Raw genomic sequence first — 8,889 nt, 5'->3', positions numbered from 1 at the left:
GGGCAAAGAGACAGCCGAGGAAAGATAAACACGGGCAACGAGACAGCCGGGCAAAGAGATAGCCCGGGCAAAGACACAGACCTAGAAAAAGACAGCCCTGGAAAGAGACAAACGGGGAAAGAGACAGACGGGCAAAGAGACAGACAGACAGACAGATAGATAGCTACCAGGTGTGTATCTTGTCAGATGTATGCATGCCTTGAGCAGCCGTTCGAGGGTGAATATGTCTGCACTCGATGCAAGCATGTTGCGTGTTTGGAAGCCAAGGTAACTGATCTAAATAAGCAACTTGCAACACTAAGGGGCATTGCAAACCTGGAGAGGAGTTTAGAGCTCACTGAGCTTTCTCTGGCTGGGGCCAGTGATATGGAGGAGGGTGGAAGTGGGGAAGATCAGGACCCAGAGGTAGGTAGCTGGGTAACAGTTAGAAGAAGAGGTAGGGGGAAAAGTGTCAGGGAGCCTAGTCATGACCTGGCACAACCTAGTAAATATGCCTGTTTGGCTGATATTAGGAATGAAGGGCCTGGACTAGGGTCACTACAGCAGGATGTTGCTCCTAGCAACCAGGAAAACAACTGCTGTAGGAAGGAGGGAAATAGGAGTGCAGCAAAGCCCAGACAGATGTTGGTGGTAGGGGACTCTATAATTAGGCGGACAGACAGGGTCATCTGTCGCCGAGACCGTGAATGCCGAACAGTGTGTTGTCTGCCGGGTGCTCGGGTTCGGCATATTGTGGATCGGATAGACAGATTGCTGGGTGGGGCTGGGGAAAACCCAGCGGTCATGGTGCACATTGGTACTAATGACAAAGTTAGAGGCAGGTGGAAGGTCCTTAAAAATGATTACAGGGAACTAGGAGAGAAGCTGAAGTCCAGGACCTCCAAGGTGGTGTTTTCAGAAATACTACCGGTGCCACGAGCGTCACTAGAAAGATAGCGGGAGCTTAGGGAGATAAATATGTGGCTTAGAAATTGGTGCAGGAAGGAAGGGTTCGGGTTCATGGAGAACTGGGCCGACTTCTCAGTCGGCTACAGGCTCTACGGTAGGGACGGGCTGCACCTCAATGGGGAAGGTGCAGCTGTGCTGGGGGAGAAAATAGTCAGAAGGATGGAGGAGCTTTTAAACTAGGATCGGGGGGGAGGGAGGGTAGTGGAGCAAATAAGGGGATAGATAGAGCAGATAGAGACAGGGAGACGGTAGGGGTCAATGAAGGATTAGGGGGGGATGGGACATACAAGGAACGTAGGGAGGCTAGGAGTAATAAAAGTGTTAATAGGATTAAATGTCTACTGAATGCAAGAAGTCTTGCAAACAAAATGAATGAATTGGAGACTCTTATGTCAACCATGGATTATGATGTGGTGGGCATTACGGAAACCTGGCTGGATGAAAGCCATGACTGGGTGACAAACATACAGGGTTATAGTACATTTAGGAAGGACAGGAAAGGCCAAAAAGGTGGTGGGGTGTGTATATTTATTAAATCTAACCTAAAACCTGTGTTGTATGATGACATTGAGGGGAACAGCAACAATGTAGAGTCAGTATGGGTAAATGTACATGGGGAGGGGAATAATGGAAAAAAGCTAATTGGAGTTTGCTATAAGCCTCCTAACATACCTCAACAAATAGAGGGTGAAATGCTGGAACAAATTGAAAAGGCAGCTAATAATAATAATCGGGTTCTTATTATGGGGGATTTCAACTATCCAGACATACAGTGGGACATAGAATCTTCTGGTTCTGCTAAAAGCTGTAAGTTCTTATCTACCATTCAGGACCATTTCCTCTCTCAGATGGTAGATGAACCGACGAGGGGAGATAATTTGCTAGATCTGGTCCTGTCAAACAGACCGGATACAATTTCAGATCTACAGGTCCGGGAGCACTTGGGCACCAGCGATCATAATATGGTAAGCTTCAACATAATATTCAATAGAACATTTCAAAGGGGAATGCTAAAACCTGGAATTTTAGGAAAGCTGATTTCAACAAATTAAGGGAAGAGCTTAAATGTGTAGATTGGGACAAAGTCATGGTAACTGAAGATACCGAACATAAATGGGGTAAGTTTAAGGATATACTACTAGAGTCCTGTAAAAAACGTATACCCTCTGGTAATAAAATGTCCAGGAATAAAAAGAAACCACTATGGATAAATAAGACTGTACAAAGTATAATAAAACAAAAACAAAGGGCATTTAAAATCTTAAAGGCTGAGAATACAGAAATAGCATTGCAGGAGTATAAAGATATCAATAGGAAATGTAAAAAAGAAATCAAACAAGCAAAATTAGCTACTGAAACAAAAATCGCCAATGACATTAAAATAAATCCCAAAATCTTTTATAAATACATTAATGCCAAAAGGAAAACAAAGGATAGTATCGGCCCCTTAAAATATAATAACAAGTTAGTTATAGAGGACAAACAAAAGACTGAGATATTAAATAGGCATTTCTCATCTGTATTCACCAAGGAACTGACTGTACCAGGGATCATTCAACAAGTGAAAAATCAAAGTCCACCACCCGATATAATTAATTTAACACAAGATGAAGTACGCCTACGTCTGAGTAAATTAAACATTGACAAATCCCCAGGGCCAGATGGCATTCATCCTCGAATATTGAGGGAATTGAGCTCCGTAATCGACAGACCGCTGTATCTCATCTTTTTAGACTCACTTGTAACAGGGTTGGTGCCTCAGGATTGGAGGATTGCTGATGTGGTACCGATATTTAAGAAAGGTAAGAGGGTAGATCCAGGCAACTACCGTCCAGTAACTGACTAAACACAAGCTTGACACCGAATTACCGGCCAAGAATGAAGTGAATTAATACAATATCATTAATGAAATATTATTTTATTATCAATAAACTCACAAATATACACTTTTCAAACAAGAGAGCCACCTGGGGGGCACATGGTTCCAGAATATTTGCATATCATCTCCATCCTATATGTAACGTATCTTAAATCCAAACACAGGATAATTACATCCAGTATTTATACATAGATACTAATCAAATCAAAATTACATCCAGTGTCTATTCACATTGACATATGGTGTATAGCCTCATAATGATTCCGCATCAACATATAATCTTAAAGAATGCCCAAGAGAGCAACCTTCAATTAGTCATCCAAACATACACGACTAATCTCAATGGGTATATCACTGCTGCTGCCCAATATATCATCACCTAACCTTCTTCTATGCCTTCATCAGCGCAGCATATTGAGGTGGACAGATATATAGTCCAATACCCTCTAAACGTCACTGGTATGCTGAAGCAGATCACACGCACGGCTAAATCATTGTCATCTATTGATATATCTACTCAGCACCTGCTGATTTGTATATATGATAAGACACAATTCAGCCACTGCGTCACCACCATCTACCAGCGACTAGTCCCCATATATCACGCTGATAATGCAACAAAGGGCACTCGTTATCTATGTATACATGATAGGGCAATACAGCAGAGATATGCGTTGCAGATAAAGTATTTAAGATACGCTTTTAGAGATTGAGTATTAGAATGGATACTTACATTATTGACTGATTCGTCTGGCCATGCGTCCCACCACCCCTGACGTACGTTTCGCCGCTGCTTTTTCAAAAGGGGGCGTGTCAGGGTGGGGAACGTTCGTGTTTATATAGTGTAAACCAGCCAGGTAATTGTGACATCTCATAATAGCAGCATATACACGTGCGGGCTATTTCCGGTATATGACGGCGCATAGTACTGATTCCGCTTCCCCCTTAGAAGGGGACTTCCGGGCTGCGCGCGCTGACCCGCAAGCATCATCACGCTCTAGGTCACATGATGCGCGCACGTCATGAAGTCCGAGGGGCGAAAAACAGTGCATGCGCACTACCGGAATGATGTAATCTATCATCCCCATGTATTCACTTTCACATATAAAGGCACATGCGCGCGTACATAGCACCATATTGCATAGACAACTTATGTTATACGGAAAGGGACGGCCGATGCAGCATCAGTGGTTATCACTAAACATCTAAAACTGCGAATCTATACCATTCTAAGGCTGCATCAGCGATCCCCCCGCATGCCCAGATCATAAACGGATCAGAACAAATTACAATTCCCAATTCTAAACCATATTATGTACAGTCATATTATTAGAAAATACTCAGATAAACATTACATATAACCTCAATAACATCGATTAGTACATAGCAGATTCAGAAATAATAAACTTTACTTATTGATATAAATTCCAGCTCACTATAATGACTATAATATCACTTATTCAATACAATCATATAGCAATAATACAACAATATTTCACATGTAAAGAACATTATTATTCATATAAATTCAGATTTCCTCCTCGCTCATTTCATAATTAATCCGCACTGTTGTTGCTCCCCAAGGTCTCAGCATCACCTCCGATCTTATAATTCATCCTGCATGCGTCCACCTACTTTCATCAGCAATCATATGCAATGTATGACATTAATTCCTTGGCTGGAATAGATCAAATAAAAAAATTAAAATCACTTACAAAAACACATTAAAAACATTACCCACACATTAAAAACAACCACAGAACCTTGCAGGTGTGTTAAATCTTATTCCCGCAATTAAAGAGCCAACATATACGCCTACGTCTGTATACTTACAATTTATGTCGGTGACAAGATTAGAGTGTTACCAACCCTCCACCGTAATTTGTCTATGGACTTGGATTTATCGTTTGGGTTCCATGGCCCCCCAGGGGCACAATGAAAATAGTGGATTTAGTTCCTTTTTGTGACCCTTTTCCACCGTGGGTTATTATGAGAGTGATATATGTATAGTGGGAGTCTAGTATCTTCAGATGGAAACTCCATAGACAAATTACGGTGGAGGGTTGGTAACACTCTAATCTTGTCACCGACATAAATTGTAAGTATACAGACGTAGGCGTATATGTTGGCTCTTTAATTGCGGGAATAAGATTTAACACACCTGCAAGGTTCTGTGGTTGTTTTTAATGTGTGGGTAATGTTTTTAATGTGTTTTTGTAAGTGATTTTATTTTTTTTATTTGATCTATTCCAGCCAAGGAATTAATGTCATACATTGCATATGATTGCTGATGAAAGTAGGTGGACGCATGCAGGATGAATTATAAGATCGGAGGTGATGCTGAGACCTTGGGGAGCAACAACAGTGCGGATTAATTATGAAATGAGCGAGGAGGAAATCTGAATTTATATGAATAATAATGTTCTTTACATGTGAAATATTGTTGTATTATTGCTATATGATTGTATTGAATAAGTGATATTATAGTCATTATAGTGAGCTGGAATTTATATCAATAAGTAAAGTTTATTATTTCTGAATCTGCTATGTACTAATCGATGTTATTGAGGTTATATGTAATGTTTATCTGAGTATTTTCTAATAATATGACTGTACATAATATGGTTTAGAATTGGGAATTGTAATTTGTTCTGATCCGTTTATGATCTGGGCATGCGGGGGGATCGCTGATGCAGCCTTAGAATGGTATAGATTCGCAGTTTTAGATGTTTAGTGATAACCACTGATGCTGCATCGGCCGTCCCTTTCCGTATAACATAAGTTGTCTATGCAATATGGTGCTATGTACGCGTGCATGCGCCTTTATATGTGAAAGTGAATACATGGGGATGATAGATTACATCATTCCGGTAGTGCGCATGCACTGTTTTTCGCCCCTCGGACTTCATGACGTGCGCGCATCATGTGACCTAGAGCGTGATGATGCTTGCGGGTCAGCGCGCGCAGCCCGGAAGTCCCCTTCTAAGGGGGAAGCGGAATCAGTACTATGCGCCGTCATATACCGGAAATAGCCCGCACGTGTATATGCTGCTATTATGAGATGTCACAATTACCTGGCTGGTTTACACTATATAAACACGAACGTTCCCCACCCTGACACACCCCCTTTTGAAAAAGCAGCGGCGAAACGTACGTCAGGGGTGGTGGGACGCATGGCCAGACGAATCAGTCAATAATGTAAGTATCCATTCTAATACTCAATCTCTAAAAGCGTATCTTAAATACTTTATCTGCAACGCATATCTCTGCTGTATTGCCCTATCATGTATACATAGATAACGAGTGCCCTTTGTTGCGTTATCAGCGTGATATATGGGGACTAGTCTCTGGTAGATGGTGGTGACGCAGTGGCTGAATTGTGTCTTATCATATATACAAATCAGCAGGTGCTGAGTAGATATATCAATAGATGACAATGATTTAGCCGTGCGTGTGATCTGCTTCAGCATACCAGTGACGTTTAGAGGGTATTGGACTATATATCTGTCCACCTCAATATGCCGCGCTGATGAAGGCATAGAAGAAGGTTAGGTGATGATATATTGGGCAGCAGCAGTGATATACCCATTGAGATTAGTCGTGTATGTTTGGATGACTAATTGAAGGTTGCTCTCTTGGGCATTCTTTAAGATTATATGTTGATGCGGAATCATTATGAGGTTATACACCATATGTCAATGTGAATAGACACTTGATGTAATTTTGATTTGATTAGTATCTATGTATAAATACTGGATGTAATTATCCTGTGTTTGGATTTAAGATACGTTACATATAGGATGGAGATGATATGCAAATATTCTGGAACCATGTGCCCCCCAGGTGGCTCTCTTGTTTGAAAAGTGTATATTTGTGAGTTTATTGATAATAAAATAATATTTCATTAACGATATTGTATGTATAATCTTTCTTTATTGAATAGAAGAGAAAGAAAATAACATACAAATAACCAAGGATACAGAAATGGCTTCACAAGTATCACCATTATATGAATAACAGTACTATAAACTTTTTTCAACTGATACACTCAGGGCCGGATTAAGGTTGGTGAGGGCCCCTGGGCAGAAAATCTGGTGGGGGCCCCATAAACGTTAACATTTTTAGCCATAACAGTAGAGCGCGAACTGTAGCATTTAGACATAAATCCAATGAACATGTGTCTTATCCTGTTCTACCACATTCAGATTTCCAGTACTACAATACCGATACAGTCCTGGATAATTCACAGCTGTCCACTTACACACAGAAAGATCGAGGATCGCGCTGTTCCCTGCCGCCATCGGTGGCCCCTTGACACGATCACGGGAAGTCGATGGTTGCTATGGTAGCGGCGGGCCATGTAATGACCCCTGTTGCTATCATGACATATTTTCTGTCACAGTCGATAGAGCGCCGACTCACACAGGAATGCTGTATTTCTGCTAATCAGAGCTGTACAGCTCTGATCAACAGGGATGCACAAGCGATCAGACTGCTGATCCTTATAGCTCTCAAGGGGATTAGTAAAATAAATACAAAATGTAAAAAAATAAATAAAAAGTTCAAATCATGCCTCATTCGCCCCACTGAAAATAAAACAGTTAAAAAAAATATACACATATTTGATATCTCAGAGTTCAGAAATGCCCGATCAATAAAAATATAAAATCAATTAATCAGATCGGTAAATGGTGTAGCGAGAACAAAATCCAAATGCCAAAATTATGTTTTTTAAAAAGATCCAATAACGGGCGATCAAAAAGCAGCAACTACATAAAAATTGTATAATTGAAAACACCAGCTCAAGACGCAAAAATATTAGCAGTCACTGGGCCTCAAATCCCAAAAAATTAGAACACTACGGGTTTCAAAAAATGGCACCAAAAGCACAATTCTTTTTTTTAACAAACTTCTGAATATTTTTTAACCCCTTAGATAAAAGTAAGAGTATACCTGTTTGGTGTCTATGAACTCGGCATCATACTGACATGGTAGTTTTACAATATAGTGAACATGGTGAATAAAATAACCCAAAAACAATCGTGCAATTGCACTTTTTTTGCAATTTTACCGCACTTGGATTTTTTTCCCTGTTTCCTAGTACAATATATGGTAAAACTGATGATTTCACTCAAAAGTACAATTTGTCACGCAAAAAATAAGCCCTTATATGGCAAGATTGATGGAAAAATAAAAAAAGTTACGGCTCTCAGAAGAAGGGGAGAAAAAAAACAAAAAAAAAACGGAAAATCGGGGTGAAGGAGTTAAATTTTGAGTACTATAATACTATGACAAAATTTTATGAAGTCAATATGAATAACAAAACTGATAGCTGTCAGTGAATGGCACTCAGCAGTACGTCTGGCACATGTACATGGAAAGAACACATTAAACTCCGGGGGGGGGCATCATTTTACTGCAAGGGGTGTATGTAATTATACTCCAGGAGGCGGTTACATCACAATAAGGTAGTGTATGAATATACTCAAAAAGGGGATAATGATTATAGTCAAAGGGATGGGGGACATTATTCTATGATTATACTCCACTCTAGGGAGGGGGCGTTATTTTATGATTGCTCTCCAGGTGAGGGGAGTGTTATCCTATGATTATACTCCAGTGGGGGAGGGGGCATTATTATATGATTACAATCTAGTGGGGGAGGGGGCATTATTATATGATTACAATCTAGTGGGGGAGGGGGCATTATTATATGATTACAATCTAGTGGGGGAGGGGCATTATTATATGATTACAATCTAGTGGGGGAGGGGCATTATTATATGATTACAATCTAGTGGGGGAGGGGGCATTATTATATGATTACAATCTAGTGGGGGAGGGGGGCATTATTATATGATTACAATCTAGTGGGGGAGGGGGCATTATTATATGATTACAATCTAGTGGGGGAGGGGGCATTATTATATGATTATAATCTAGTGGGGGAGGGAGCATTATTATATGATTACAATCTAGTGGGGGAGGGGGCATTATTATATGATTATAATCTAGTGGAGGAGGGAGCATTATTATATGATTACAATCTAGTGGGGGAGGGG

Source organism: Anomaloglossus baeobatrachus, chromosome 4 (genome assembly GCF_048569485.1).
Source record: "Anomaloglossus baeobatrachus isolate aAnoBae1 chromosome 4, aAnoBae1.hap1, whole genome shotgun sequence".
Taxonomy (NCBI): Eukaryota; Metazoa; Chordata; class Amphibia; order Anura; family Aromobatidae; genus Anomaloglossus; species Anomaloglossus baeobatrachus.
Note: the sequence above shows the minus strand (reverse complement) of the source record.